Source organism: Phyllobates terribilis, unplaced genomic scaffold (genome assembly GCF_046119375.1).
Source record: "Phyllobates terribilis strain yellow unplaced genomic scaffold, ASM4611937v1 Scaffold_27__1_contigs__length_16484149, whole genome shotgun sequence".
NCBI lineage: Eukaryota > Metazoa > Chordata > Amphibia > Anura > Dendrobatidae > Phyllobates > Phyllobates terribilis.
This window is the reverse complement of record NW_027362787.1, coordinates 6,208,135-6,230,028: the sequence shown is the minus strand read 5'-3', so window position 1 is coordinate 6,230,028 and position 21,894 is coordinate 6,208,135. Positions and strand designations below refer to the sequence as shown.

The 21,894-nt window shown below is 46.3% G+C and overlaps 6 non-coding genes and 3 pseudogenes across 6 annotated transcripts; all 9 read right to left on the bottom strand.

Annotated features, from left to right (window-relative positions):
* Positions 1 to 1,255: 1,255 nt before the first annotated feature.
* On the bottom strand, positions 1,256 to 1,446 carry LOC141178481 (U2 spliceosomal RNA). Its single transcript, XR_012254762.1, has one exon. It is a non-coding gene; the product is annotated as a U2 spliceosomal RNA (small nuclear RNA).
* Positions 1,447 to 2,561: 1,115 nt separating this feature from the next.
* LOC141178480 (U2 spliceosomal RNA) lies at positions 2,562 to 2,752 on the bottom strand. Its single transcript, XR_012254761.1, has one exon. It is a non-coding gene; the product is annotated as a U2 spliceosomal RNA (small nuclear RNA).
* Positions 2,753 to 3,867: 1,115 nt separating this feature from the next.
* Positions 3,868 to 4,058, bottom strand: LOC141177393 (U2 spliceosomal RNA). Its single transcript, XR_012253991.1, has one exon. It is a non-coding gene; the product is annotated as a U2 spliceosomal RNA (small nuclear RNA).
* A 1,115-nt stretch (positions 4,059 to 5,173) lies between these two features.
* LOC141177776 (U2 spliceosomal RNA) lies at positions 5,174 to 5,369 on the bottom strand. Its single transcript, XR_012254330.1, has one exon. It is a non-coding gene; the product is annotated as a U2 spliceosomal RNA (small nuclear RNA).
* A 2,159-nt stretch (positions 5,370 to 7,528) lies between these two features.
* LOC141178479 (U2 spliceosomal RNA) lies at positions 7,529 to 7,719 on the bottom strand. Its single transcript, XR_012254760.1, has one exon. It is a non-coding gene; the product is annotated as a U2 spliceosomal RNA (small nuclear RNA).
* A 1,115-nt stretch (positions 7,720 to 8,834) lies between these two features.
* LOC141177979 (U2 spliceosomal RNA) lies at positions 8,835 to 9,037 on the bottom strand (annotated as a pseudogene).
* A 2,599-nt stretch (positions 9,038 to 11,636) lies between these two features.
* Positions 11,637 to 11,829, bottom strand: LOC141177773 (U2 spliceosomal RNA). The gene has a single exon (XR_012254327.1). It is a non-coding gene; the product is annotated as a U2 spliceosomal RNA (small nuclear RNA).
* A 5,564-nt stretch (positions 11,830 to 17,393) lies between these two features.
* On the bottom strand, positions 17,394 to 17,471 carry LOC141178034 (U2 spliceosomal RNA; annotated as a pseudogene).
* A 1,115-nt stretch (positions 17,472 to 18,586) lies between these two features.
* On the bottom strand, positions 18,587 to 18,795 carry LOC141177886 (U2 spliceosomal RNA; annotated as a pseudogene).
* Between the last annotated feature and the right edge of the window lie 3,099 nt (positions 18,796 to 21,894).

Genomic DNA, 21,894 nt, shown 5'->3' with positions numbered 1-21,894 from the left:
GCGTCGTCCAGTTGTAGGGGAAGGAGCTGTCCCACTTGTCCCAGCCGAGTCGCCTCCAAAGAGGAAGCAGGAAGAAGCGAGACATGGACCTGCCCGCGGAGCCACTACACTTGATCTTAGCCAAAAGGCCGAGAAGCGATAACCAGAATTGGTTTCAAACTACGGAGCCACCCAAGGATCCTGAAAAGTCAATTTGTGGAGATGAGCTCCTGGACTCCCGTTAAGAAGACATGTTGTCAACCTCTAGATCCCTTACATGCCTGCACTTTTCGGCTTGCTGCTGCTGCAATCCACGCGTTTTAGATCTGCATAACTCCACCTCTTTAAACACAGCACCTTCACCCCCTGCTGTTCCCACCCGCCTCAACACCGTTGGAAGGGAGGAGAACCAATTAAGGCGGGGGGTGGGGTGGAACGAGCAGCTGTCTACCCTTAGCAGGAGGGCTCCTGATTACATACCTCTCCTGCTGCTGCTGCTGCTGGCTGTCCAGCAGCAGACTGAAGGTGGCTGCTGCTGTGCACAGGTATATAAAGGCTCAGAGCCTATTATGACACGCGCAGCCAGCGTTCCATTGCCACATTCCATCTACTGCAGGCAGGATACCTGGCTGGCTGAATGTCGCTGAGAAGCTCACAGAGACCGCCATAAGCAACAGTTTAACAGAATGCCACAGACTAATCAACCAAACTTTTTGGGTTGGGTTCTCTTTTATAGTCTGCAGGCATTAAATGAAAGAAGTCAGTGTTCCAGCAGAAGGAGACAACGTTTCAGAAAAGGCATTGTAGCAAACCAAAAAAGAAATTTTAAGCGCAGCAGAGTAACCAGCGCACATACCTGTTAGCTCAGGTGAGTTTAAAAGGCTGCTGTTGATAACAAGGGCATTTGCTAAATAGATGGTGTGTGTGCAACAATATACTGAAAGGTCAATTATATTGTGCAGCTTATCTCACCACCTGTAGTTATTTAGGTGAAAGCTCCAAAATGCTTGCCTAATATGTCTGTTTATCCAAAAGGAAGTAAAAAGGGAGAGCTAGAAAGATAGCATTGCATCACATTACATGGCAATGCAATGCACAGTTGCTGAAGTTGAACCAAAATGAGCTTGTAATCTGGCTTCTGCAACTTTGAACATGAAAAATCCAATGAGGAGAAGAAAAGCAAAGCCAAAGAGTCCATCCCAAAATCCGACAAACAAGCAAAATGAACAAAAAACATTGAATTCAATTCTTTCTGATTTTAGAAACTGCATTAAAGAAGGGGTGCACCGGTCCTGGAGATACTGCAATACCAGGTCAATGCGTGGAGTGGACAGAGCAAGCTCTTTTTCCATCTCCCTGTTCTAAAAATCCATTTAATATATGGTCCCCAGATAGGGGACGTATCAGATATTAAACTGATAAGAACAGATACTACACTTGATCTTAGCCAAAAGGCCGAGAAGCGATAACCAGAATTGGTTTCAAACTACGGAGCCACCCAAGGATCCTGAAAAGTCCATTTGTGGAGATGAGCTCCTGGACTCCCGTTAAGAAGACATGTTGTCAACCTCTAGATCCCTTACATGCCTGCACTTTTCGGCTTGCTGCTGCTGCAATCCACGCGTTTTAGATCTGCATAACTCCACCTCTTTAAACACAGCACCTTCACCCCCTGCTGTTCCCACCCGCCTCAACACCGTTGGAAGGGAGGAGAACCAATTAAGGCGGGGGGTGGGGTGGAACGAGCAGCTGTCTACCCTTAGCAGGAGGGCTCCTGATTACATACCTCTCCTGCTGCTGCTGCTGCTGGCTGTCCAGCAGCAGACTGAAGGTGGCTGCTGCTGTGCACAGGTATATAAAGGCTCAGAGCCTATTATGACACGCGCAGCCAGCGTTCCATTGCCACATTCCATCTACTGCAGGCAGGATACCTGGCTGGCTGAATGTCGCTGAGAAGCTCACAGAGACCGCCATAAGCAACAGTTTAACAGAATGCCACAGACTAATCAACCAAACTTTTTGGGTTGGGTTCTCTTTTATAGTCTGCAGGCATTAAATGAAAGAAGTCAGTGTTCCAGCAGAAGGAGACAACGTTTCAGAAAAGGCATTGTAGCAAACCAAAAAAGAAATTTTAAGCGCAGCAGAGTAACCAGCGCACATACCTGTTAGCTCAGGTGAGTTTAAAAGGCTGCTGTTGATAACAAGGGCATTTGCTAAATAGATGGTGTGTGTGCAACAATATACTGAAAGGTCAATTATATTGTGCAGCTTATCTCACCACCTGTAGTTATTTAGGTGAAAGCTCCAAAATGCTTGCCTAATATGTCTGTTTATCCAAAAGGAAGTAAAAAGGGAGAGCTAGAAAGATAGCATTGCATCACATTACATGGCAATGCAATGCACAGTTGCTGAAGTTGAACCAAAATGAGCTTGTAATCTGGCTTCTGCAACTTTGAACATGAAAAATCCAATGAGGAGAAGAAAAGCAAAGCCAAAGAGTCCATCCCAAAATCCGACAAACAAGCAAAATGAACAAAAAACATTGAATTCAATTCTTTCTGATTTTAGAAACTGCATTAAAGAAGGGGTGCACCGGTCCTGGAGATACTGCAATACCAGGTCAATGCGTGGAGTGGACAGAGCAAGCTCTTTTTCCATCTCCCTGTTCTAAAAATCCATTTAATATATGGTCCCCAGATAGGGGACGTATCAGATATTAAACTGATAAGAACAGATACTACACTTGATCTTAGCCAAAAGGCCGAGAAGCGATAACCAGAATTGGTTTCAAACTACGGAGCCACCCAAGGATCCTGAAAAGTCCATTTGTGGAGATGAGCTCCTGGACTCCCGTTAAGAAGACATGTTGTCAACCTCTAGATCCCTTACATGCCTGCACTTTTCGGCTTGCTGCTGCTGCAATCCACGCGTTTTAGATCTGCATAACTCCACCTCTTTAAACACAGCACCTTCACCCCCTGCTGTTCCCACCCGCCTCAACACCGTTGGAAGGGAGGAGAACCAATTAAGGCGGGGGGTGGGGTGGAACGAGCAGCTGTCTACCCTTAGCAGGAGGGCTCCTGATTACATACCTCTCCTGCTGCTGCTGCTGCTGGCTGTCCAGCAGCAGACTGAAGGTGGCTGCTGCTGTGCACAGGTATATAAAGGCTCAGAGCCTATTATGACACGCGCAGCCAGCGTTCCATTGCCACATTCCATCTACTGCAGGCAGGATACCTGGCTGGCTGAATGTCGCTGAGAAGCTCACAGAGACCGCCATAAGCAACAGTTTAACAGAATGCCACAGACTAATCAACCAAACTTTTTGGATTGGGTTCTCTTTTATAGTCTGCAGGCATTAAATGAAAGAAGTCAGTGTTCCAGCAGAAGGAGACAACGTTTCAGAAAAGGCATTGTAGCAAACCAAAAAAGAAATTTTAAGCGCAGCAGAGTAACCAGCGCACATACCTGTTAGCTCAGGTGAGTTTAAAAGGCTGCTGTTGATAACAAGGGCATTTGCTAAATAGATGGTGTGTGTGCAACAATATACTGAAAGGTCAATTATATTGTGCAGCTTATCTCACCACCTGTAGATATTTAGGTGAAAGCTCCAAAATGCTTGCCTAATATGTCTGTTTATCCAAAAGGAAGTAAAAAGGGAGAGCTAGAAAGATAGCATTGCATCACATTACATGGCAATGCAATGCACAGTTGCTGAAGTTGAACCAAAATGAGCTTGTAATCTGGCTTCCGCAACTTTGAACATGAAAAATCCAATGAGGAGAAGAAAAGCAAAGCCAAAGAGTCCATCCCAAAATCCGACAAACAAGCAAAATGAACAAAAAACATTGAATTCAATTCTTTCTGATTTTAGAAACTGCATTAAAGAAGGGGTGCACCAGTCCTGGAGATACTGCAATACCAGGTCAATGCGTGGAGTGGACAGAGCAAGCTCTTTTTCCATCTCCCTGTTCTAAAAATCCATTTAATATATGGTCCCCAGATAGGGGACGTATCAGATATTAAACTGATAAGAACAGATACTACACTTGATCTTAGCCAAAAGGCCGAGAAGCGATAACCAGAATTGGTTTCAAACTACGGAGCCACCCAAGGATCCTGAAAAGTCCATTTGTGGAGATGAGCTCCTGGACTCCCGTTAAGAAGACATGTTGTCAACCTCTAGATCCCTTACATGCCTGCACTTTTCGGCTTGCTGCTGCTGCAATCCACGCGTTTTAGATCTGCATAACTCCACCTCTTTAAACACAGCACCTTCACCCCCTGCTGTTCCCACCCGCCTCAACACCGTTGGAAGGGAGGAGAACCAATTAAGGCGGGGGGTGGGGTGGAACGAGCAGCTGTCTAGCCTTAGCAGGAGGGCTCCTGATTACATACCTCTCCTGCTGCTGCTGCTGCTGGCTGTCCAGCAGCAGACTGAAGGTGGCTGCTGCTGTGCACAGGTATATAAAGGCTCAGAGCCTATTATGACACGCGCAGCCAGCGTTCCATTGCCACATTCCATCTACTGCAGGCAGGATACCTGGCTGGCTGAATGTCGCTGAGAAGCTCACAGAGACCGCCATAAGCAACAGTTTAACAGAATGCCACAGACTAATCAACCAAACTTTTTGGGTTGGGTTCTCTTTTATAGTCTGCAGGCATTAAATGAAAGAAGTCAGTGTTCCAGCAGAAGGAGACAACGTTTCAGAAAAGGCATTGTAGCAAACCAAAAAAGAAATTTTAAGCGCAGCAGAGTAACCAGCGCACATACCTGTTAGCTCAGGTGAGTTTAAAAGGCTGCTGTTGATAACAAGGGCATTTGCTAAATAGATGGTGTGTGTGCAACAATATACTGAAAGGTCAATTATATTGTGCAGCTTATCTCACCACCTGTAGTTATTTAGGTGAAAGCTCCAAAATGCTTGCCTAATATGTCTGTTTATTCAAAAGGAAGTAAAAAGGGAGAGCTAGAAAGATAGCATTGCATCACATTACATGGCAATGCAATGCACAGTTGCTGAAGTTGAACCAAAATGAGCTTGTAATCTGGCTTCTGCAACTTTGAACATGAAAAATCCAATGAGGAGAAGAAAAGCAAAGCCAAAGAGTCCATCCCAAAATCCGACAAACAAGCAAAATGAACAAAAAACATTGAATTCAATTCTTTCTGATTTTAGAAACTGCATTAAAGAAGGGGTGCACCGGTCCTGGAGATACTGCAATACCAGGTCAATGCGTGGAGTGGACAGAGCAAGCTCTTTTTCCATCTCCCTGTTCTAAAAATCCATTTAATATATGGTCCCCAGATAGGGGACGTATCAGATATTAAACTGATAAGAACAGATTTTTTTTTGGTTGAATATATCTTTTATTAGCACAAAAAATAAGTTAACAGACAGTGTACAGTGCCGCAGCCCAGTACACACAGAATTCTACATCATATTTACATAGCATGAGGATACGACGCACTAACTAGACACATCACACCCCTATGCTACACAAAACACTCAATCCGAAAGAAAAAGCATGTCAATCAATACAGTACAACGAACCGTGATAAGGGATGGGGATTGGGAAAAAGGGGATGGGGAGGGGAAAATCACAGGCCCGAAGCTTTATTGAAAGACAAGACACATAAGGGGAGAGGGGGAGGAGGGGTTTAGTCCTCATCCTCGTCCTCCGGACCGTCCACGATGGAATAGTCTCTGAGCAGGCTGTGGATCAGCCTGCGGCAGTCCTGGATGGACATCCTCTCCCTCCTCAAGATGAGCCGGTTCCTGGCGACCCAAACGGCATCCTTGAAGCAGTTCATAAGGCGCCAAGCCTCCTGGATGGCTCCGACGGTATGAACCCCAGGGAAGAGTCCGTAAAGCACAGAATGGTGCGATAGGCTCGCCCTGGGGACAGAGTTCCTCAGGTCGTCCTCAAGGGCAGTCAACAGGCGCTGTGCAAATCCGCAGTCCCAAAAAGTGTGCAAAGATGTTTCCTCCACGAAGGGGCACCTTGGGCAGTACCGGGTCTTGCACAGGTTCCGGGCATGCATAAATGACCGGACGGGCAGTCCGCCCTGAATCGCCATCCACGAAAAGTCCTTGTGCCCGTTGGTCAGCCTGTCAGACGACACATTTGTCCACACAGTCTCCAGCGTGTCCTGGTGAAGTCCTGTGATGTTCTCCACGTCATCCTTGGCTCTGATGAGCTTGTGGATAGTTTTGGGCTTCCACAAGTCGGGCTTGAGTCCCTCCAGTTGATGTTCCCCCACAAATCGAACGACGTCTCCGTAGAACCATGGCGTCGTCCAGTTGTAGGGGAAGGAGCTGTCCCACTTGTCCCAGCCGAGTCGCCTCCAAAGAGGAAGCAGGAAGAAGCGAGACATGGACCTGCCCGCGGAGCCACTACACTTGATCTTAGCCAAAAGGCCGAGAAGCGATAACCAGAATTGGTTTCAAACTACGGAGCCACCCAAGGATCCTGAAAAGTCAATTTGTGGAGATGAGCTCCTGGACTCCCGTTAAGAAGACATGTTGTCAACCTCTAGATCCCTTACATGCCTGCACTTTTCGGCTTGCTGCTGCTGCAATCCACGCGTTTTAGATCTGCATAACTCCACCTCTTTAAACACAGCACCTTCACCCCCTGCTGTTCCCACCCGCCTCAACACCGTTGGAAGGGAGGAGAACCAATTAAGGCGGGGGGTGGGGTGGAACGAGCAGCTGTCTACCCTTAGCAGGAGGGCTCCTGATTACATACCTCTCCTGCTGCTGCTGCTGCTGGCTGTCCAGCAGCAGACTGAAGGTGGCTGCTGCTGTGCACAGGTATATAAAGGCTCAGAGCCTATTATGACACGCGCAGCCAGCGTTCCATTGCCACATTCCATCTACTGCAGGCAGGATACCTGGCTGGCTGAATGTCGCTGAGAAGCTCACAGAGACCGCCATAAGCAACAGTTTAACAGAATGCCACAGACTAATCAACCAAACTTTTTGGGTTGGGTTCTCTTTTATAGTCTGCAGGCATTAAATGAAAGAAGTCAGTGTTCCAGCAGAAGGAGACAACGTTTCAGAAAAGGCATTGTAGCAAACCAAAAAAGAAATTTTAAGCGCAGCAGAGTAACCAGCGCACATACCTGTTAGCTCAGGTGAGTTTAAAAGGCTGCTGTTGATAACAAGGGCATTTGCTAAATAGATGGTGTGTGTGCAACAATATACTGAAAGGTCAATTATATTGTGCAGCTTATCTCACCACCTGTAGTTATTTAAGTGAAAGCTCCAAAATGCTTGCCTAATATGTCTGTTTATCCAAAAGGAAGTAAAAAGGGAGAGCTAGAAAGATAGCATTGCATCACATTACATGGCAATGCAATGCACAGTTGCTGAAGTTGAACCAAAATGAGCTTGTAATCTGGCTTCTGCAACTTTGAACATGAAAAATCCAATGAGGAGAAGAAAAGCAAAGCCAAAGAGTCCATCCCAAAATCCGACAAACAAGCAAAATGAACAAAAAACATTGAATTCAATTCTTTCTGATTTTAGAAACTGCATTAAAGAAGGGGTGCACCGGTCCTGGAGATACTGCAATACCAGGTCAATGCGTGGAGTGGACAGAGCAAGCTCTTTTTCCATCTCCCTGTTCTAAAAATCCATTTAATATATGGTCCCCAGATAGGGGACGTATCAGATATTAAACTGATAAGAACAGATACTACACTTGATCTTAGCCAAAAGGCCGAGAAGCGATAACTAGAATTGGTTTCAAACTACGGAGCCACCCAAGGATCCTGAAAAGTCCATTTGTGGAGATGAGCTCCTGGACTCCCGTTAAGAAGACATGTTGTCAACCTCTAGATCCCTTACATGCCTGCACTTTTCGGCTTGCTGCTGCTGCAATCCACGCGTTTTAGATCTGCATAACTCCACCTCTTTAAACACAGCACCTTCACCCCCTGCTGTTCCCACCCGCCTCAACACCGTTGGAAGGGAGGAGAACCAAATAAGGCGGTGGGTGGGGTGGAACGAGCAGCTGTCTACCCTTAGCAGGAGGGCTCCTGATTACATACCTCTCCTGCTGCTGCTGCTGCTGGCTGTCCAGCAGCAGACTGAAGGTGGCTGCTGCTGTGCACAGGTATATAAAGGCTCAGAGCCTATTATGACACGCGCAGCCAGCGTTCCATTGCCACATTCCATCTACTGCAGGCAGGATACCTGGCTGGCTGAATGTCGCTGAGAAGCTCACAGAGACCGCCATAAGCAACAGTTTAACAGAATGCCACAGACTAATCAACCAAACTTTTTGGGTTGGGTTCTCTTTTATAGTCTGCAGGCATTAAATGAAAGAAGTCAGTGTTCCAGCAGAAGGAGACAACGTTTCAGAAAAGGCATTGTAGCAAACCAAAAAAGAAATTTTAAGCGCAGCAGAGTAACCAGCGCACATACCTGTTAGCTCAGGTGAGTTTAAAAGGCCGCTGTTGATAACAAGGGCATTTGCTAAATAGATGGTGTGTGTGCAACAATATACTGAAAGGTCAATTATATTGTGCAGCTTATCTCACCACCTGTAGTTATTTAGGTGAAAGCTCCAAAATGCTTGCCTAATATGTCTGTTTATCCAAAAGGAAGTAAAAAGGGAGAGCTAGAAAGATAGCATTGCATCACATTACATGGCAATGCAATGCACAGTTGCTGAAGTTGAACCAAAATGAGCTTGTAATCTGGCTTCTGCAACTTTGAACATGAAAAATCCAATGAGGAGAAGAAAAGCAAAGCCAAAGAGTCCATCCCAAAATCCGACAAACAAGCAAAATGAACAAAAAACATTGAATTCAATTCTTTCTGATTTTAGAAACTGCATTAAAGAAGGGGTGCACCGGTCCTGGAGATACTGCAATACCAGGTCAATGCGTGGAGTGGACAGAGCAAGCTCTTTTTCCATCTCCCTGTTCTAAAAATCCATTTAATATATGGTCCCCAGATAGGGGACGTATCAGATATTAAACTGATAAGAACAGATTTTTTTTTTTTTTTTTTTTTTTTTTTCTTTTTTTCCATAACACTCAGATTACAAGTACCATCTCGATTCCATACTTCTGAAAACGGTGATGGACCAAATCCATCATCGTGTCATTTTAAAACAAAAAAACATTATTTAATGCATATACAAAAAAAACAAAACAACAACCAGTATTTCCTCTCAGACACATAATATATAGAGGAAGGAAACAAAACACATTACTGCATTCCTCCCTTCAACGCATAATATGTTAGATACTCCAACAGTCCTTTCTCTTGCGAGAAAGATTCAAAGTTTGTATTCACATAATCTATCCATGTCCTTCCCACCTTATAGGTTTCAAAAAACCTCTCTTTATTTGCCTTCACACTTGCGATTACCTTTGGAAAAAAAGCTTCAAAACACACACCACTTCCCTTCATTTCCGCAATTCCTTTTTTAACTTTGTCCATTTCTTTATCAGCTTCCTCCTCTTCTGTTTGCCTCTGAACCTCTACCGTCTTCTTTTTTTCTTTCTTTTCCGCCTTTGCACTTTCCATCTTCTCCTTATTACTCTTTCTCTTTGGGCATTCCTTAAACCTATGCCCAATTTCCATACACAGGTTACACTTATTCCTTTCTACTGGACATGATTTAGAAACATGTCCTTCCGCTTTACACTTCCAACACTTTTCTGCAGTACAGTCTTCACGTTTATGACCATATACCTCACAAATTGAACAAAAGGAATCCATCCCATTAAAGAATAAATTCCCACTTACTTTACCAAGCTTAAACCTTTGAGGCGGGTAGGAAAAACTCCTATCCTTGTTCATGTTAAATTCCACAAAAAATTTCCACTTTCCCGTCCATACTCCGAATTCATTCATTACTTTACCTTTTGATACTACAGACTTGGCAAAACCACTCAAAAACGTGACAATGTCCTCTTCTGGAACCAGTGGTGAAAACATCTTCACTGTCACCATCTTTTCACTACTAAATACGTGACGTTGAAACCGAATTCCAACAAACTTCTCATGTCTCAATTCATCAAAAGAATCCATATAGTTCTCCAAAATCTTCCTAGACTCAAAAAACACGTCATAGACACCCTTTTGGGGATAATCCATAACTGCCACGATGTCTTCTTTTTTCACCTTTGCGACACCCAAGATGATCTCCTTCATAATAAACCGAAAGTCCTTAACCTTCTGACAGTCTCTCCGGACAAAAATCCGGAAAGCGGTCTCCACACGTGCATGTTCTGGAACCTCCAACTTCGGCCACAACTCCGCCTCTGTTGCCATGATTCTCCAACAGAATGAGCGTAATCTCCACTCCAACACACAGAAGGAGCGAGTATGATCACTTCCCGTTGTCTGGGGACTAAGCCGACACGCCTATAGCAGCAAGGGGGTGAAGTCCCCACAATTAGGTAAGGACGATCCCCCAAGGCCGACGAGCCAGGTACCCCAGACACCTCCAACCAAAACCAAGGCAGCAATCGCTAAATCACTGCACTTGATCTTAGCCAAAAGGCCGAGAAGCGATAACCAGAATTGGTTTCAAACTACGGAGCCACCCAAGGATCCTGAAAAGTCCATTTGTGGAGATGAGCTCCTGGACTCCCGTTAAGAAGACATGTTGTCAACCTCTAGATCCCTTACATGCCTGCACTTTTCGGCTTGCTGCTGCTGCAATCCACGCGTTTTAGATCTGCATAACTCCACCTCTTTAAACACAGCACCTTCACCCCCTGCTGTTCCCACCCGCCTCAACACCGTTGGAAGGGAGGAGAACCAATTAAGGCGGGGGGTGGGGTGGAACGAGCAGCTGTCTACCCTTAGCAGGAGGGCTCCTGATTACATACCTCTCCTGCTGCTGCTGCTGCTGGCTGTCCAGCAGCAGACTGAAGGTGGCTGCTGCTGTGCACAGGTATATAAAGGCTCAGAGCCTATTATGACACGCGCAGCCAGCGTTCCATTGCCACATTCCATCTACTGCAGGCAGGATACCTGGCTGGCTGAATGTCGCTGAGAAGCTCACAGAGACCGCCATAAGCAACAGTTTAACAGAATGCCACAGACTAATCAACCAAACTTTTTGGGTTGGGTTCTCTTTTATAGTCTGCAGGCATTAAATGAAAGAAGTCAGTGTTCCAGCAGAAGGAGACAACGTTTCAGAAAAGGCATTGTAGCAAACCAAAAAAGAAATTTTAAGCGCAGCAGAGTAACCAGCGCACATACCTGTTAGCTCAGGTGAGTTTAAAAGGCTGCTGTTGATAACAAGGGCATTTGCTAAATAGATGGTGTGTGTGCAACAATATACTGAAAGGTCAATTATATTGTGCAGCTTATCTCACCACCTGTAGTTATTTAGGTGAAAGCTCCAAAATGCTTGCCTAATATGTCTGTTTATCCAAAAGGAAGTAAAAAGGGAGAGCTAGAAAGATAGCATTGCATCACATTACATGGCAATGCAATGCACAGTTGCTGAAGTTGAACCAAAATGAGCTTGTAATCTGGCTTCTGCAACTTTGAACATGAAAAATCCAATGAGGAGAAGAAAAGCAAAGCCAAAGAGTCCATCCCAAAATCCGACAAACAAGCAAAATGAACAAAAAACATTGAATTCAATTCTTTCTGATTTTAGAAACTGCATTAAAGAAGGGGTGCACCGGTCCTGGAGATACTGCAATACCAGGTCAATGCGTGGAGTGGACAGAGCAAGCTCTTTTTCCATCTACCTGTTCTAAAAATCCATTTAATATATGGTCCCCAGATAGGGGACGTATCAGATATTAAACTGATAAGAACAGATTTTTTGATTGAATATATCTTTTATTAGCACAAAAAATAAGTTAACAGACAGTGTACAGTGCCGCAGCCCAGTACACACAGAATTCTACATCATATTTACATAGCATGAGGATACGACGCACAAACTAGACACATCACACCCCTATGCTACACAAAACACTCAATCTGAAAGAAAAAGCATGTCAATCAATACAGTACGACAAACCGTGATAAGGGATGGGGATTGGGAAAAAGGGGATGGGGAGGGGAAAATCACAGGCCCGAAGCTTTATTGAAAGACAAGACACATAAGGGGAGAGGGGGAGGAGGGGTTTAGTCCTCGTCCTCGTCCTCCGGACCGTCCATGATGGAATAGTCTCTGAGCAGGCTGTGGATCAGCCTGCGGCAGTCCTGGATGGACATCCTCTCCCTCCTCAAGATGAGCCGGTTCCTGGCGACCCAAACGGCATCCTTGAAGCAGTTCATAAGGCGCCAAGCCTCCTGGATGGCTCCGACGGTATGAACCCCAGGGAAGAGTCCGTAAAGCACAGAATGGTGCGATAGGCTCGCCCTGGGGACAGAGTTCCTCAGGTCGTCCTCAAGTGCAGTCAATAGGCGCTGTGCAAATCCGCAGTCCCAAAAAGTGTGCAAAGATGTTTCCTCCACGAAGGGGCACCTTGGGCAGTACCGGGTCTTACACAGGTTCCGGGCATGCATGAATGACCGGACGGGCAGTCCGCCCTGAATCGCCATCCACGACAAGTCCTTGTGCCCGTTGGTCAGCCTGTCAGACGACACATTTGTCCACACAGTCTCCAGCGTGTCCTGGTGAAGTCCTGTGATGTTCTCCACGTCATCCTTGGCTCTGATTAGCTTGTGGATAGTTTTGGGCTTCCACAAGTCGGGCTTGAGTCCCTCCAGTTGATGCTCCCCCACAAATCGAACGACGTCTCCGTAGAACCATGGCGTCGTCCAGTTGTAGGGGAAGGAGCTGTCCCACTTGTCCCAGCCGAGTCGCCTCCAAAGAGGAAGCAGGAAGAAGCGAGACATGGACCTGCCCGCGGAGCCATTCTTGACTTGCAAAGTCCGGCGGACACAATCACACACAAAAGAGGATCGCAGGAGGGTGGGGATATCTGGAACGCCCTTCCCACCCTTGCGAGGCTCCTTGTACATGACGTCCCGCCTGACTCTGTCCATCTTGGATCCCCAGACAAAGTGAAACACTGTCCTGGTAATGGCCCTGCACACAGTGACGTGTGGGGGCCAGGCCTGCGCCGTGTACTGCAAGACGGGCAGGACCTCATTACGCAGGACGAGTGCCTTACCCTCACAAGTGAGGTGTCTGAGGCTCCAGAGTCCGATCCGTTGCTTCACCTTGGCCAAGCGTTCTTGCCAGGACTTGAGGGCCGCTCCTTCCTTCCCGAACCAGACTCCCAGCACCTTGAGGAAATCCGGTTGAATGTTGAAGGGGAAGGGGGCGGAGGAGGCCGGCTGCCAATCCCCGAAGAGCATGGCTTCCGACTTCCTGCAGTTGACTTTGGCCCCTGAAGCCCGGCCGAACCTCTCACACGTCTGGACGAGGGCGTCGACTGAACCACGATCAGCGCAGAAGACGGTGACGTCGTCCATGTAGAGCGAGCACTTGACCTCATGTCGTCCCGGACCCGGTGCGGTGATCCCTCTGATCTCTCCATTCTGCCGGATAGCCTCTGCGAAGAGTTCTATAACACAAACAAAAAGAAGAGGTGATAGAGGGCAGCCTTGTCTGACCCCAGAGAGGACAGGGAAGGGGTCAGTCTTCCAGCCGTTCACCAACACCGAGCTGTGGATATCAAAATACATCAGACGGACATACGAACAAAACATGTTACCCAAACCTAACCGGTGCAGAGCTCGGCCCATGAACTCGTGGGAAACCCGGTCGAAGGCCTTCTCCTGATCCAAGGAGACCAGGGCCGCGTGTGCGCGGCGGACCTTGATGTACTCGACCGTGTCCCGCACGAGAGCGAGGCTGTCTGCGATGCGACGTCCAGGGATGCCGCAGGTCTGGTCCGGGTGGATGATCCGTCCGATGACCGTCTTAAGTCGTGTCGCCATCGTCTTGGCCAGGATCTTGTAGTCCACGTTGAGCAGAGTGATGGGACGCCAATTCCTCAGGTCGCACCTCTCTCCCTTCCGCTTGTACAGGATCGTGACCATTCCTTCCCTCAAAGATGGAGGCATTCTACCCTCCACCACCATCTCCTCGTACAGGTCCAACAGGTCCGGACAGATGAGGTCTCCCAGCGCTACATAGAGCTCCGCTGGAAGACCATCACTGCCCGGGGTCCTGCCGGTCCTAAAGGATTTAGCGGCAGAGAGCAATTCGCCCACCATCAGAGGTTTGTCCAAGGCTGCCGTGCCTGCAGGATCAAGATGGTTAGTGATACCTGACAGGAACTTATCAGCAGCGTCGGGGTCGGTAGTCTTGTGGGAGTAGAGTTCGCTGTAGAAGTCGCTGACGACCCTCATCACGTCCTCCTTCCCACGTCGCATGTTTCCGCTCTCGTCTCGCAGCTCGTTCAGGGGCGTGTGACCGGCATGAAGTTTCCTGAAAAAGAATGAGTTACATTTCTCACCCTTCTCCAGATTCTCCACTTTGGAACGGAAGATGATTCGCTTGGACTCCTCCTCAAAGTGCCTTTTCAGGCTCTTCTTGGTCTCCTCCAGCTCCTCCCTCACGTCCCAGCCGCAGTGAAGAAGGTCCTGCAGCGACCGCAGCTCGCGCTGCAGCCCTCTGAAGTCCCTCCTCTTCTCACACTCCTGTTGTCGACCCTTGGCCTGAAAGAAACAGCGAAACTCAAGTTTAACATATTCCCACCAATCAGAGACTGTTTGGAAGCTACCCTTGTAGGACTGCCACATTGCGTAGGCTGCTCTCAGCTCCTCCACGACTTCATCCTGAGCCAGCAGAGCACAATTCAGCTTCCAGGAGCCGGGGCCGGACGGAAAACCGTCGCCGAGGACACCTTGTAAGTGAATGGCTCTGTGGTCGGAGAAGAAGCAGGAGACCATCGAGTGCCTACTCTGCCTGACTGCCCGAGAGGTGAACACAAAGTCAATCCTGGAGCGGAGTGAGCCATCGGGTCGGCTCCACGAATAGTTCGTGGAGCCTCTCCCCATGGAGCCCACCACGTCCTGAAGAGAGGCCTCGGTTACCATCTCGATGAGCAGCTTGGACGTGATGTCCAACTTGGCAGATGTGCCAGAACTACGACCGTCCTCCTCGATGGGGCAGTTGAAATCCCCGGCCATCACTAAGGTCCTGGTGGTGGCAAGCTGAAGCCGCAGGGTCTGGAAAAGCTCCAAACGCTCATTCTTCAGTGGGGACGCATACACGTTGATGAACCTGACAGGTTCTCCCGCCCAGTTGCCATCTACAACAAGAGCCCTGCCGCAGATGAGCTCCTGGACGGACTCAAGCGTGAATGCGCCCCCCCTGATCAGAATTGCGACCCCCGCAGACTTGCAGTCACCCCCACCGGACCAGTAGGATGGACCGTGGGACCACTCCCTGGCCAGATGTTTGAAGGACCTAGAGGAGGGAAGGGAACATTCCTGCAACATATAAACATCACACAACTGGGAAGTAAGGAAGGCATAAATAGTCTGACGTCTGAACTTGTCCTTGATGCTCCTGACATTAATGGAAAATAAGTTAATATTAGCCATCATGTAGGGAAAAAAGAAAAAGTTAGCGCAGGCAATACACCTTAGTTACCACTCCGGTCGGGTGGTCCCTCGTCGGTGTTGACTGCTGGTGACGGGATCACCAGCAGGCCCTCTTCCTCCATCTGGTCAAGCAGCGCGGCCTCAATCTCGGCGACCACCAGTTCCTCCTCTTCTGGCTCGGCCACCAGGGTCTCAACCATGTGCTCCATCTCTTCTGGCTCAGGGAGGGTATCCTCCTTTTCGCCTACGAAATCCAGAATCTTCTTTTTGGAGGATTCAGTAGCAGGGCTGTCCTCCACCTTCCTCTTTCCCCGGGTTGGAACTGGGGAGACAAGAAGGGGAAAATCCTCCTCGGAATAGATAGCGGCGGGTGGAGGAAAGGTTAATTCCACCGCTACCATGGTCTGGGGAGGGAGAGTGGCTGCCGGGGCAGGGGAAAGGACACCTGCTGAGGAGTAGGGGAAGGAGGAAGAGGAAGTGGAATCCTCAGCAGGGGTGGCCGGGGTGGGGGGGGATTGGACGGGGGTGGCAGGGGGAGGGATCGAGAGAGGGGTGACAGAACTCTTACCCTCCTTTGACTTTTTCTTCTGCTTCGGAGCTGCTGGGACCGTCGCTGGGGCTTTGGCCACCGACTCCTTGACCGCTTTGGCCTTGGTCGTCTCGGCCTTGGCCGCTGGGGCCTTGGTCGTCGCGTCCTTGACCTTCACAGGCCTGGTCGTCGGGGCCTTGTCCTCCGTAGCTGGGGTCGTCGCAACCACCGATGCCCAGGATCTCTCACGCCTGGGGCAATCCTTGTACAGATGAGCCGCCAGCCCACACAGGTTGCAGGACGTCTTCTTCGGGCAGTCCTTCGAGCTGTGTCCCGTCACTCGACAAATCCTGCAGGCATCCTCCTTGCAGTCCTTCATCTCGTGGCCGTTCTTGCCGCATCTCCTGCAGTTCCGCGGCATGTCCGGGTAATAGATGAGGCCGTAGGAGTTGCCCAGGGAGAATGTCGGGGGCAGGTGCCGAAGTCCGTCTGAGTACGCCAGGTCCCTGTGAAGTCTAACGGTCACCGACCACTTACCTGTCCAGAAGCCGAGTCCATTCAGGATGTGAGAGGGTTCCTTCACAACCAAACAGAAGCGTCTCAGGAAGGTACAGATGTCTTGGCCTGGGGTGTGCGGGTTGCGCATGGAGACCGTGATCCTCCTTTCATCCCTCTGGATAGGGCAGCTACCTGTAAAGGCAGAGAAAGAATTATCCGGTCCTTTTGCGCTTACCATTTCCCAGAACCTCCTGCAGGTGTTCACAGTGGCGAAGGTGACGAAGAAGATCCCCGTCAAGAAGGTCTGGATGCTGAGGGTGTCCGACCTGGAGAAGCCTCGATCCAGCAGCATCTTCTGGCAGAACACGTCCGAGGACATGTCCGGCACCCTCCCATCCACTTCCTTCAGCTTCAGGGCCACCGTCTGCCGCATCCATGGCTCCAGGGCTGGAGCTTCGTGGCGGGGCTTCTGGGGTCCCTTCTGCTGGCCAGTCGTGGAGGCAGAGTCCTTGGGGTCAGAATCGGCTCCTGGCTGGGCCCTCCTGGCTGTCCCCAGCTCCAGGCTCTTCTTTTCGGCCTTCCTCGCAGCGCTTGCCATGGCTTTCCTCCTGCAGTTACTTCTTGGAGCTGGATCTGGAACTCTTCCCGGAATGGGTGGAGCTATGCAGATTCTTCTCCCGTCGTGTTCTGGACAAATTCCCCGAAAGGTCTTTGTCTCGATGATTTTCTTCCTCGAAGATTCCACAGGACAGCCCGATTCTTCTCCGAGTCTTCGTCTTCTTCTGGATTCTTTAGAGCTTCTTCCTCCCACCGATATCCGCCTTCGTTCTCTGATGTCAGCTGGGCTCCGAAGCTCTTCTCCTTCCGAGTTCGATCGCTCTCGTCAAGTGTAGATCGTAGCTCTTGTGTTCTTAAAAGAACAGATACTACACTTGATCTTAGCCAAAAGGCCGAGAAGCGATAACCAGAATTGGTTTCAAACTACGGAGCCACCCAAGGATCCTGAAAAGTCCATTTGTGGAGATGAGCTCCTGGACTCCCGTTAAGAAGACATGTTGTCAACCTCTAGATCCCTTACATGCCTGCACTTTTCGGCTTGCTGCTGCTGCAATCCACGCGTTTTAGATCTGCATAACTCCACCTCTTTAAACACAGCACCTTCACCCCCTGCTGTTCCCACCCGCCTCAACACCGTTGGAAGGGAGGAGAACCAATTAAGGCGGGGGGTGGGGTGGAACGAGCAGCTGTCTACCCTTAGCAGGAGGGCTCCTGATTACATACCTCTCCTGCTGCTGCTGCTGCTGGCTGTCCAGCAGCAGACTGAAGGTGGCTGCTGCTGTGCACAGGTATATAAAGGCTCAGAGCCTATTATGACACGCGCAGCCAGCGTTCCATTGCCACATTCCATCTACTGCAGGCAGGATACCTGGCTGGCTGAATGTCGCTGAGAAGCTCACAGAGACCGCCATAAGCAACAGTTTAACAGAATGCCACAGACTAATCAACCAAACTTTTTGGGTTGGGTTCTCTTTTATAGTCTGCAGGCATTAAATGAAAGAAGTCAGTGTTCCAGCAGAAGGAGACAACGTTTCAGAAAAGGCATTGTAGCAAACCAAAAAAGAAATTTTAAGCGCAGCAGAGTAACCAGCGCACATACCTGTTAGCTCAGGTGAGTTTAAAAGGCTGCTGTTGATAACAAGGGCATTTGCTAAATAGATGGTGTGTGTGCAACAATATACTGAAAGGTCAATTATATTGTGCAGCTTATCTCACCACCTGTAGTTATTTAGGTGAAAGCTCCAAAATGCTTGCCTAATATGTCTGTTTATCCAAAAGGAAGTAAAAAGGGAGAGCTAGAAAGATAGCATTGCATCACATTACATGGCAATGCAATGCACAGTTGCTGAAGTTGAACCAAAATGAGCTTGTAATCTGGCTTCTGCAACTTTGAACATGAAAAATCCAATGAGGAGAAGAAAAGCAAAGCCAAAGAGTCCATCCCAAAATCCGACAAACAAGCAAAATGAACAAAAAACATTGAATTCAATTCTTTCTGATTTTAGAAACTGCATTAAAGAAGGGGTGCACCGGTCCTGGAGATACTGCAATACCAGGTCAATGCGTGGAGTGGACAGAGCAAGCTCTTTTTCCATCTCCCTGTTCTAAAAATCCATTTAATATATGGTCCCCAGATAGGGGACGTATCAGATATTAAACTGATAAGAACAGATTTTTTTTTTTTTTTTTTTTTTTTTTTTTTAATTTGGCTATCCCCTGCAGAGGGATAAAACCGTTTATTAAAACTTTAACAAATTACAAGCATAATTACACAAATACCAAACGTTAAAAGACAAATGAAATTTACAAAACAAAAAAATACAAAGATTTTAAATAATTAGGTTCCATTGGTCAACAAGCCATTTTTTGGAAATATGTACATTCTTCTTTTTGTCAATTAAATAATAAGTATACATTTCACATAAACATAAACTTAAAACATCATTCACTGATAAAACATCTTGTTTAAAAATAGCAATGTTGCGCGCTTTCCAGAGAGATGACTTGGCGCAGTTCACTGTCTTCCAAGCCATTGTGTACTGGTCCATTGTGGGGCATTCCATAAGTCCGTATAGCACAGTTTTATATGTAAAGTCCTTGAGGTCTGCCACCCTTTCCAGTAGGGGGAGCAGTCTTCTCCAGAAATCCTTTGCAAAATTACATGTCCATAATAGATGTTCCACCGTTTCCTCGTCTTGGCATCCGGCTCTTGGGCAGATGGCAGACCGCACAAATCCTCTTCTGTATTGGAATGCCCGGCAAGGAAGACAGCGGTGCATGCAACTCCAAGCCAGATCTCTCTGTTCATTAAAAAGATAAAAAACGTTAATCATTTTCCAGATAGACATAGATTTGTCATCATCATATCTGTCAACATTACATATTTCCTCACTTTTACGTATTTCTTTAATTAGTTTCTTACTATTTCTTAATTCCTCTATTTTCTTAGTCCCTAAATTAAAATCGGACACTATTTTCCTTAAAATCTCATAATGCGTCGACAAATTAAAAGCATGGGGCACAGATATATTAACTTCATACCATCCAAACTTTCTCATAAAAAATCCTGTATTAAAACGCATAAAAAAGGACCAATAGTGATTCTTAAAAAGGGCATTAAAACAGTAAACGAACAGATGGATTAAAAGAAACCTATTAAAATCTGGAAAATCTTTACCACCTTTTACTTTTGATTTCATCACGATTTCTCTTTTCAGCTTTTCCATTTTTGAGTTCCAAAAGAAGGTAAAACAGGTTTTGGTTATCTTTTTTAAAACATTAACAGGCGGGGGGAAAACCATGCTAAGATACAATAAAAGAGGTAAAATCACCATCTTTAAAACCAATACTTTACCCTCCATTGTAAGTCTCCTCATGTTCCACATACATATTTTCGTATTTACTTTCTGTGTAACTGTTTCCCAACTATTATAACCATCATTATTTTCAGTGAATGATATACCTAAAATGGAAATGGATTCGGAGACATTAATTGGTACATCACGTAAAATCATCCCCCCAACACTTAAAATGTTACACTTATTAAAATTGATTTTAAAACCAGAAGCTAGACAAAAGGATTGCACTTGATGGAGAGTGGCCGTAAGTGATGGTGCATCTGTACACAAGACCGCCACGTCATCCATGTAGCCTTCAACCTTGGCCTCCAAACCACCGCTTCCAGGCAGAGGGACACCGCATATCTGTTTATTTTGGCGTATTGCACATAACATTGGTTCCAGTGCACAGATAAACAGTAGGGGGGACAGAGGGCATCCCTGTTTCACCCCTGACCGTAAAAATACCTCTTGTGTCTTAAAACCATTCACTAAAATCTTACTTGTACAATCCTTGTAAAATGCTTTAAGCGATAGTAAAAACCCTTCTGGTATGCCCATTTTCTCTAAAACTTTAAAAAGATAAAAGTGTGAGACACGGTCAAATGCTTTTTCAAAATCAATAGATAAAATCGCCATTTTCCCCTTTCTGTCTTTCACATCCTCAATACAGTCTTTCACTAAATTCAGATTGTCCCATATACTGCGCCCCGGCACCCCACACACTTGATTAGAATGAATAACTTTGCTGATGACTTCTTTTAGACGATTTGCACAAATTTTAGCCATTATTTTATAGTCACAATTTAAAAGTGTTATTGGTCTCCAGTTTTCTAATTTTGATTTATCGCCTTTTTTGTATAGGAGGGAGACTTCACCTTTCTTCCAGGAATTTAATAAAACCTTATTATTAAAAACCTCAGTAAACAAATAAAACAAATCATCTTTTAAAATATCATAAAAACATACATAAAATTCTATTGGGATGCCATCAGGACCAGGGACCTTTCCAGTTTTAAAACTTTTAATAGTTTTTAACACTTCTTGTTCCGTTAAAACTTGGGATAAAAACTCTTGGGATGCGGGATCTAAAACAGCTGTTAGTCCTTGCAGCGAATCATCCATTAATTTATTATCTATATTTTTTCCATTAAAAAGATTAGAAAAAAAAACCTCAACTTTACCCAGCATATTTTTTATATTATTCTCACCATCTATATGGTCAATTATCACTTTTTCTTTTTTATTTTTCCTAAAAAAATATCTGGAACACTTTTCATTTTCTTCTATATGTTGTACTCTAGAACGAAAAATTATCTCTTTTCCTTTTTGTTCTAGCCATTTTGAAATCTCTTCTTTTAAGTTTGAAATATCAACTTGTACATCTATCCCATTGTCTCTGAGCTTAAATAATGTTTGTAGGCGGGTATTTAAAATTCTATATTCTTCATATTTTTCTTTGGCTCTACATATACTCTTTTTAATAAAAAAGTCTTTTATTTTTACTTTCATTCTATCCCACCATACACTCATAGTCTCATTTGTTTTTTTCCCTTTTCTACATTTCCTATAAAACTCAATAAAATCTGATAAAATCTGCGGGTCGGTTAAAAGGGATACGTTCATTTTCCAGCTTTTCTTACCACATTTTTTGTTGTCATTTACTTTTATGGTAAAGGATAAAAGTTTATGGTCTGAAAATATATTAGTTAAAACTTCACATTTGGCAGGTATTGTTTTATCTGAACCAAAAATAAAATCAATCCTAGAGCTACAATTAGCATTGCTCCAAGTGAAACCGGCATCCTCTGGGCTGTCACCATGACACTCTTTATATATGTCTATCAATTTAGCATCTTTGACTATATCATGTAGCATACCTGAGGTTTTATCGTAGTTCCTGCTTACAGAGCTGGAGCGCCGGTTTTCACCTTTTAAAACACAATTAAAATCCCCTGCTAAGATGAAAGGTTCAGAGTTATTAATAAAT